The sequence below is a fragment of the Triticum aestivum genome, chromosome 5A (genome assembly GCF_018294505.1).
Source record: "Triticum aestivum cultivar Chinese Spring chromosome 5A, IWGSC CS RefSeq v2.1, whole genome shotgun sequence".
Lineage (NCBI taxonomy): Eukaryota > Viridiplantae > Streptophyta > Magnoliopsida > Poales > Poaceae > Triticum > Triticum aestivum.
In genome coordinates this window covers 203,999,270-204,008,629 of record NC_057806.1, presented here as the reverse complement: position 1 = coordinate 204,008,629, position 9,360 = coordinate 203,999,270, and positions in this window count along the sequence as shown.

The following is a 9,360-nucleotide window of genomic DNA, read 5'->3' as shown; positions in this document are numbered from 1 at the left end:
TTTTCTGGAATTTCCTGAATTAATAAAAACACCAGAAAAGCTTTATTGCGCCAGCATGACAGCAACATGATGTCACCAGGTCAACCGGGGTTGTTCCAGGTCAAACCTAACATGTGGGGTCCACACGTCAGTGACACAGGGGCTAAATCCGGTCAAACCCAATGTTGACTGGGTTTGACCCTGCGGTAGGTCCCGCTGTCGGTGGCTGTTAGGGTGATTAACTGGTTGGGTTAGCGCCTAATGACGTCCACGTCATCAGTCGTCGGAGTTTTGCCAGCGACGACCATTTCGCGTGGCAGAGATCGTCGGGACTCCGCTACAGCCCACTGTTTGAGGCGGGGTTTGCTCCTACGTGCTCCTGGGAGCGAGCTGCATCGACCAATGGTGGTGGCCGGAGCTACGGTGGCTAGGATCAACGGCGGCGTCTGGTGCTACGGGTTCGAGCGGGGCGAGGCCACAGAGGACGGCAGGGCTGGCTAAGGGGCTCACCGAGATCCTAAAGATACTAGGAGCACGATGCTGCGCTTGGTTTCGGGCCTCAGTGGCTGCGGTGAAGGCGGCGACATTGCTGGCGACATGAAGTTCTTGGCCAAGACGGGGCTATGGCCTAGAGGTCGAAAGCAACCAGGGGAGAAGGGGGAAACGACTCGGGGCTCACTTCGGTGACGTAGGGATGGCAAGCGTGCTCGGGGAAGTGTCGGAGGCGGCGAATCGAGCGACGAAGTCCGGCGAGCAGATGCGGTGGTGACGAGCTTGAAGACGACAGCATGGTGATCCTCGGCTTGCGTGGCTTGGTGAGGAGGAAGAGGGGAACCAGGTAGAGCCTCTAAGCGCGTTGGCGAGGCGAGGCAGTGGCTGTGGCCACGACAACAGAGAGCGGCAGCGACGATGGCGCTCGGTTGGTGAGAGAGAGAGATCCAGGGGAGGGGATGAGCTCGAGGAGGAGGCCTAGGGGGTTCTAGGAGAGTCGTGGCGGCCTTGGACGAATCAGGGATGACATAGGCAGGGTGGAGCTAGCCAAGCGCGTGCGCGCGCGCGGCGACCATGCGCTGCATCCTTCTGGCAGGAGGAGGAAGAAGACCCGCTTGCCCCTAGTGGGCTGGGCCAAGATAGGGGTTGGGCCGGGTGCCTCAGTAACATGCCACAAAGATGAGCTACATGTAACTTTCTATTCTATTTTATTTTCCTTCTGTTTTTCTTTTATTTAATCTTTTGCCACTGTTTTGAATTCAAACAAAATTCAATAATGCCAAAACATCCTTTGTGTATTTTTATGTTGCTTCATGGACTTTTCCAGAGGCACATAAATCATCACAGAGCGTTTGAAAATATATCCCATATATATTTGAATATATTTTCAAATTCAAATAGAATATTGTTTTAAATTCAGAGACCAAATTATTCCTGAAAAATGTTCCAAAATTTTGGTTAGGTATATAACCCTTGCCAAAATTCTCAAAACTATTTCTAGGGCAAGTTGGAATCACTGAATGCAATTTAAAGGGTTCTTGCCCTTCTTTTAAAATAATTTCTATGTCTTTGAATATTCCTCATTTCAATTTCTTGAATTTAACATGATGCATGCTCACTGATGCAACTATTACACTCAAGTATTCTGGGGCTGTGACAACCCGTGCATACATAAATAGGAAAATTTCATACCAATCGGGTATAGTGGGCACAGGTATGGTTTAGTATAACCGATACCCATGTACCCACATATAATCTAAGTAATAGGCCTTATATATTATTTATCCACATATTAAACATATTATACATAGATAAACCCCACAGACCTAAAAGGACTTCATCATGTATTCATGCTAGGCCGCCGCACCACAATAGCTATCACACGAACGAGTAAGCATTGCTGTCATGGTGTGTTATTGTTTGTGATTTATTATTATAAGTTGTTGTTTATGACTATGTAATTCTCAAATTGATGTGTTGCAAATCTGGATAATTTTACCCACGGGTACCCATTTAACATGATGGGTGACAGGTATGCGAAAAAAGTGTACCTGTCAATAGGTATGGGTATGGGTGATGCGTAAGGTTTGGGATGATGGGTAACGGTATGGGCTGGCTCCACCCATACCCAAACCATGCGGGTGCCATCCCTACCGAACTTGGCTAAAAAATGGCATCATCACCTAGGTTAGCACAAAAATGACCTATACTTACCTTATTTTCCTCCAAATTGACATAATAAGCTTAGTTGGCTCAAAAATGGCATAATTACCTAAGTTAGCTCTAAAATGACACAAATAAGGAATAAGAAGAAGAAAAACAAGGAAGATGAGAAACATAAAGAATAGAAGACGAAAGAGAAGAAAATGAAAGAATAAAAGAAGAAGAATGAGAATGAGAAGGAAAAGGATAAAAAGATAGAAGAGAATAAGAAAGATGAGAAAAGAAGAAGAACAAAATATCTTCTTATTCTTCCTTTTTTCTCTTCTTTATTTTTATCCATCTTCTACTCCTTATTCTTCTTTCTTCTTCTTCTTCTTCTTCTTCTTCTTCTTCTTCTTCTTCTTCTTCTTATTCTTCTTCTTCTTCTTCTCCTTGTTCTTCTTCTTCTTCTTCTAGTCTTCTTCTTCTTCTTCTTCTAGTCTTCTTCTTCTAACTTTCTTACTCCCTTTTTTGCAGGTTTCATTCACTTCATGGAAGCAGCATTGATGGACTACCAGTGTTCAGTTTTTGTTTTCATTTGTATTGATGAACAATGTGAAACTATGTATGTATTGGATCTTTTAATACCCTATGTGTTCTGTTGCATTGATGGACTGCTAGATGTTGAATACATGGGCTATGTTTGAGGTTGAGTCTATATATATATATATATCATATATTTCTTTTGAAAATGCAGGGATATAACAAAAAATAGAAAAAACAGTAACAATACATGCAATTTGTCGTCTGCCACCAATGACAAAGGGGTCTTTGTCGTCCGCCACAGTCGGCAAAGAGGCCACATGGTAGAAACCTGTGCAACCTGGGAGCTGGCCCATTTGGTCACTTTGTCGTCTGTGGCAGACGACAAAGGCTAGAGACGATTGCCATCAGTCGCAGACGACAAAGAGCTGGGTGGCGTGACACATCTGCTGACGTCACAGGGCAGATGTCAAAGCCTCCTGGTAGTCACCTAACATGGCTAACGTCAGTTGTTTGCTGCCCACCTTCTTTGCCGTCTGTGAGGGACGGCAAAGGGGCCTTTGCCATCTGCTGGCAAAAAGCAAACGGCAAATTAGCTCTTTCCCGGTGTTTACAAGGCCAAGCAGGTTTTTCGTCCGCGGCTGACGACAAAGATGTTTGCCGTCCGCTTTGTGGTCCGCCGATTCGGGGGGACGCCGCTGGGCCGCCGATTCAAGTCCGTCTTCCGCAATTCCATCCGGTGGGATCGATTCCCATCGTCTCCTTTTGCCATGGATGTCGGTATTTCCGTCGTTCTTCTCTCCTATGGTTCTATTTCTTGAATCTAGGTTTAGGGCTCTACTTGTCGCATTTGTCGATTTTTGGGCAAATCAGGGCATGAGTAGGACGTGGAAGACTGCTAGAGTAGGTGGATTGAAGTTTGGGCAGAGCATATTTGAATTTTTCATCTTTGGTACTACTGGACTGGTCACGGATGTGGTCAGCCTACTGGCCTCCACCACGAGTTGTACTACCGTTCCTGCACCACGGTACTACCGCTCTTGGGGAACGGTACTATCGCCTGGAGCTCCCAACTTCAATTACTCTTGGTCCAACCTTTAATTTCTTTTGAGTTATCTTGTCCTTGGCCTATGAAATTCTATTTCACCTCCTTCCCCCTTGTTCTTTCTCTTGTGGGTTCTAGGTGGTAGTAGCTCTGGGCATCAGGCTCATCGCAAGAATCCAGAATGTACCGGTGGCTCCAAGTGTTACCGTTCTGCTGATGTGCAAGAAAGTGGCTCAACTCAGCAGCCAAGGCAGAGAGTGAAAGTGATTGCTTCCAAGGGAAAGGGGACCAAGTATGCACATGAGATGCCAGCCCAGGAGTTTTGTTTGGCGAGTAAGCGCAATCCTTATCGAGTGCCTCAGAATCCATCGCTCGCCAGTCATCCGTTTTGGAACAAGATGCAGCAGTCAATCTACCATGATGTGTTAAAGGGCAAAAAGAATATGCATGTGAATGTCAAGTAAATTGGTCTCACTCACATGGAGAAGGTCTTGGCTTACTTTGGAGCTACTTTGCAGAGGTGTGAGGAGCTGGACATCAACAGGATCATCTCTTTAAAAAAGTACTTTGATGCAGAGCTTGTGACTCAGTTCCTTGCCACACTGCACTTTGGGCATGATGAGGACAAGACTCTTACTTGGATGACCAACGATCGACATCTGTCAGCCTCATGGAAGAGCTTCACGGAACGCCTATCTTATGATGATCAGGTAGCCGAAACCCCAATTGGTTTTAGACCTCGCCGGGAGGCTGCTAGTACTCACAAGGAAGCTGTTTGGCCATAATTTACAAGAAAAGTTTCTGACAATGGACACGTCTCCTATGAGTTATGCCCCTTTTTGGATATCACGCATCAGATCTTTAGGAACACTATGTTCAATCATATTGGCAACTTGGATAAGGTGCACTCCAATCTGGTGGACTTACCACTCTTCTACAAGAAGCAGCAGGGTACTCAGGAGGTGCTAGATGTCTCTCATGTCATGTGCTCATGGAGCGGAAGTGCATCATCTATGGCCCTTTCTTGATACATGATATGTCTCCAATGTATTTATACTTTTTTATTGTTCCATATTATTATATTATCTATTTTGGATGTTTTATATGCATTAATATGCTATTTTATATTACTTTTGGGACTAACTTATTAACCCAGAGCAGTGCCAGTTTTTGTTTTTTCCTTGTTTTTGAGTTCTACAGAAAAAGAATATCAAATGGAGTCCAAATGAGCTGAAAATGTACGGTGATTTTTTACAGACCAAAAGAGACCCATGGAGCACCGGAGTTTGGCCAGAAGAGTCCCGAGGCAGCCACAAGGGTAGGGGGCATGCCCCTCGGCTTGTGGGTCCCTCGGGACCCCCCTGACGTTAGACTAACGCCAAAAATTCCTATAAATCACGAAACCCCCAGAAAGAAACCTAGATCGGGAGTTCCACCGCCACAAGCCTCTGTAGCCACAAAAAACCAATCGGGAGCCCGTTCCGGCAGCCTAACGGAGGGGAAAACCATCACCGGTGGCCATCTTCATCATCCCAGCAGTCTCCATGATGAGGAGGGAGTAGTTCACCCTCCGGGCTAAGGGTATATACCACTAGCTATATGTTTGATCTCTCTATCTCGTGTTCTTGATTTGGCACAATCTTGATGTACCGTGAGCTTTGTTAATCTAGTTGAATCATATGGTGTTTCTCCCCCTCTACCTTCTTGTGATGAATTGAGTTTTACCTTTCAGGCTTCACTATTATCAGATTGAATACTATTATTGATTTGAGAACACTTCTTGTATGTCTTGTGTGGGGTGAAAATGGGGTGTTCTATTGATTCACTTGACATATGTTTTGGCACTCAACTCATGGATTCCCGAGGTGACATTGGGGTAATCTATGCATAGGGGTTGATGCATGTTTTCGTCCTTGTTTCTCTGTTAGGAATCTTGGGGCACTCTTTGAGGTTCTTTGTGTTGGATCGAATATTATGAATCTGAAGTTGTTTGATGAATATCGTATAATTGACCCACGGATACTTGTGGTGACATTGGAATATCTAGGTGACATTTGGGTTGATTGATGTGCATCATAAGGTGTTTTTGACTACGAACTCTAGGGCTGTTTGTGAGACTTATAGGAATAGCTCAATGGATTGATTGGAAAGAATAGCTTTAAGGTGGTTTCGTACCCTACAAGCAATTTCATCTTATGTTCTCCATGATAGGAACTTTGGAGTTACTCTTTGTCGCACGTTGAGGGCTTTCCATATGATTTAATTATGTTATCATTGTTGAGAGAACTTGCACTAGTGAAAGTATGAATCCTAGGCCTTGTTTCTAAGCATTGCAATGCCATTTTCGCTCCCTTTTCTTACTTGCTACCTTGTTGTTTTTATATTTTTAGTTTACAAAAACCTATATCTACCATCCATATTGCACTTGTATCACCATCTCTGCGCCGAACTAGTGCACCTATACAATTTACCATTGTATTGGGTGTGTTGGGGACACAAGAGACTCTTTGTTATTTGGTTGCAGGGTTGTTTGAGAGAGGCCATCTTCTTCCTACACCTCCCATAGATTGATAAAGCTTAGGTCATCCACTTGAGGGAAATTTGCTGATGTCCTACAAAACTCTGCACTTGGAAGCGCAAAACATCTATAAGAATAAAGTTGCATAGTAGACATCAATGCAGCTCATTGAAGAGACTTGGGATACTTCATTTCCAGATGAGGATCTTATCACTTGAGACTTAGTTTTTCATGATGTTGTTTAGCTGAGATAGAAGGAGAGGTGGGGCATTTCCGCACCTATTCCCCCACAGAGAGAGACACTGTCGGGTCAGATGATGATGATCAGCCGGATTATGAGCCACCGTCAGAGGAGCCCTCTTGGCTAAGAAGCTCATGGCGAATATGAAGCAGTTGTTCTGCTTCCAAGCCAAGGGATGGTACAAGGCTCATGTGGAAGCAAACAAGCCTCACAACCGTGACAAGGCTATCATGAGGCAAGTTGGCCTCGAAGTCGCTAGTGCCTCTGAGGATAGGATCACAGATGAGGATGCATGGATCACACAACACTGCCCATGGACTGATTATGATGAGGGAACTAGAGGTCCACCACCTACTGCATAGGAGTCTAAGGAGCAGGAGAATGATTGGTGATGCCTTGGTGTGTTTCTACCACCTTCGATCTTAGGTGTAATCTCTGCCATTTTGGTGTCTCGATGCCAAAGGGGGAGAGAGTTTAGGGATTTGCTGTGTCGTGAGTTGATTGTGTCTTCTTATTTGTCGTTGCTTTCCTCGCTCGAACTCACATCATTTGCTTTGAATTTTGTCAGGATTATGTGTTTTAAACCATATGGTGTAAGACATATGCACTACCCTATCTTTATCTGTTATGTCGAGTACTTCGTTAGGTTTGGAGTTATATCTTATGTTTGTGCCCTTATCCTTATGCTCACATGCTATTACTTGCTACCTTGGTTTTTATGTTGTTGTAAGTATTACCTGTCTATAAAATATACGGGAAGAGTTGATCCTAGTGTGTGTGCTTTGCATTCCATTTGCATATCTAATTAGTGCACACATCTAGGGGGGAGCCTGTCTATATTTTGTAGATGTTGGGCTTGCTTATTATCTAGTTATATTCGTTGTGAAAATCTCGTGTTGTCATCAATCCACCAAAAAGGGGGAGATTGTTAGGGAATATTTCCCCATTAGTGGTTTTGGTGATTTATAAAAATACTTTTGCGGACTAATCGTGTGCATTGAGCATTTCAGATATTCCACCATAAGGCACAAGATGATTACTGCCCCTCGCAACTTGTGACAAAAGTCGGTTTATTTTCCTTCGTTTCATTTTCGGTGGACTTGAGTCATAGGATAAACCGTACTATCAAGAGGGGGTCCGCTTCGGAAAGGTTTGGGTGGAATCATCACGTACACAGTCTTATTGCACCCACTACAAAAAAACGAACTTCCACGATGATACGTGTTTGTCACAGTAGGGCATGTTTTTGTCATGCATATACATCCATGATGATTTTATGACAGAATCAAGATAGTCGCACATGTGCTGTCGTAGAAGTGTTCCATGAAAATACCAAAATTATCATCACAGAAATGTCCACATCCGTGATGATAAATGGCGCGTCATGGAAGTGCTTTCGTCAAGGGTAACCGACACGTGCCATCCACCATAACGGGTCGCCGTTAAGCTTCCGGGTTTCGGTTTGGATCCGATAACCCGTTAACATCCCGGACCAATGGGGATTTCCCACGTGTAAAATTCTCAATAGCCAGAGGAACCACGTGTCGGCTCACCATTGGGACACACGTCCCACTCATTGGACCAGAGGCGCCTATGATATGTCGACACGTGGCACGACCCAACAGATGCCCATTCAGCTGAAAACGCCAGCCCGTTTGTGTTGGTCAAAAGGTAGCAAGCTGGCCCACGGAAAGCATGTTAATGGCCTGTTCGCTTATAGCCCATTTACCCCCCGCTAACTCATGGCCCATTATGGCCTATCGGAATTAGGCCCAGTAGCATCATTTGGGCCATCCAATATTATTCCAGCCTGTTGTAACTTCCGACCCATGTATGGACCATGACGTCTTTCGGCCCATACGAGGCCCTTTGTAACTATGGGCCTGTCGGATTCTGGGTTCCGACAAACCCTTAAGGTTTGAACACTAGGTGCGCATGAAGAACTCTCTCTCTATCTCTAGCTCGCTCGCTCACACAACGATCTCGAGGCCTAGCTCGACGAACCCAAGGATCACGGGACATAGAGGTTTATACTGGTTCTGGCCACCGTTGTGGTGTAATACCCTACTCTACTATGGTGGTGGTGGATTGCCTTGAGGGCTAGGGATGAACTAGTACAATGGATGAACTGCCTCCTGAGGAGAGCTGTTCTTGAGCTCGACGAGCTAGTGTGTGTGCAGACGGTCCGAATATGATCCCCTGGCTATGATGGTGGCTAGCCCTATTTATAGAGGCCGTGATCCTCTTCCCAAATGTTAGGCGGGAAGGGATCCAACAATGGACGAGTTAGAAGGGGGACAACTAGTACAAGCTATCCTGACAAAAGGTGGTCTTCGCCTACCAAAGACTCTGGGGGTGACGCTACTGTGGGCTCCCTGGTGACCTCCGTCGTGCCATCTTGCTGGCCTTGGTATTGTTGCACCGATAAGAAAATATTTGCCTGATCCCTCGGGACTCCTTGCCTACTCTTTCCTCTTTAGCACCAAAGAGGAAACTGGTACACTGCGCCTGCTGGCGCCCGCCTGGCCTTAGTCGTCATGGCTCACGTCACGTGAACCTCGCGAGGTGCCCCTAGCATAGATATCTCCACTCGTCGGGGGCCATCCTAGTGAGGCTGCTCCCAGGGAGGTCTTGGCGTCGTACGCCTCGCGAGGCTTGGCCCATCGCGAGGGTCTTGAGTTGTTGTTGCAGACGATGGGCCGTACGAGGCCGCTGGTGGAGCCACGCCATGGGCTGCAGGTTGGCAAGTCTGGGTACCCCCATTCCCAAGACGCCGACAGTAGCCCCCAGGTCCAAGGGCTTTCGAACATGGCTTCGAGGCGAAGCCAAAGGATAAGTGCGGAGCACCGAGGGCCCCAACCGCCTGCGGGATGTGGGCGCCTCCGCTTCCCCACGCTGCAT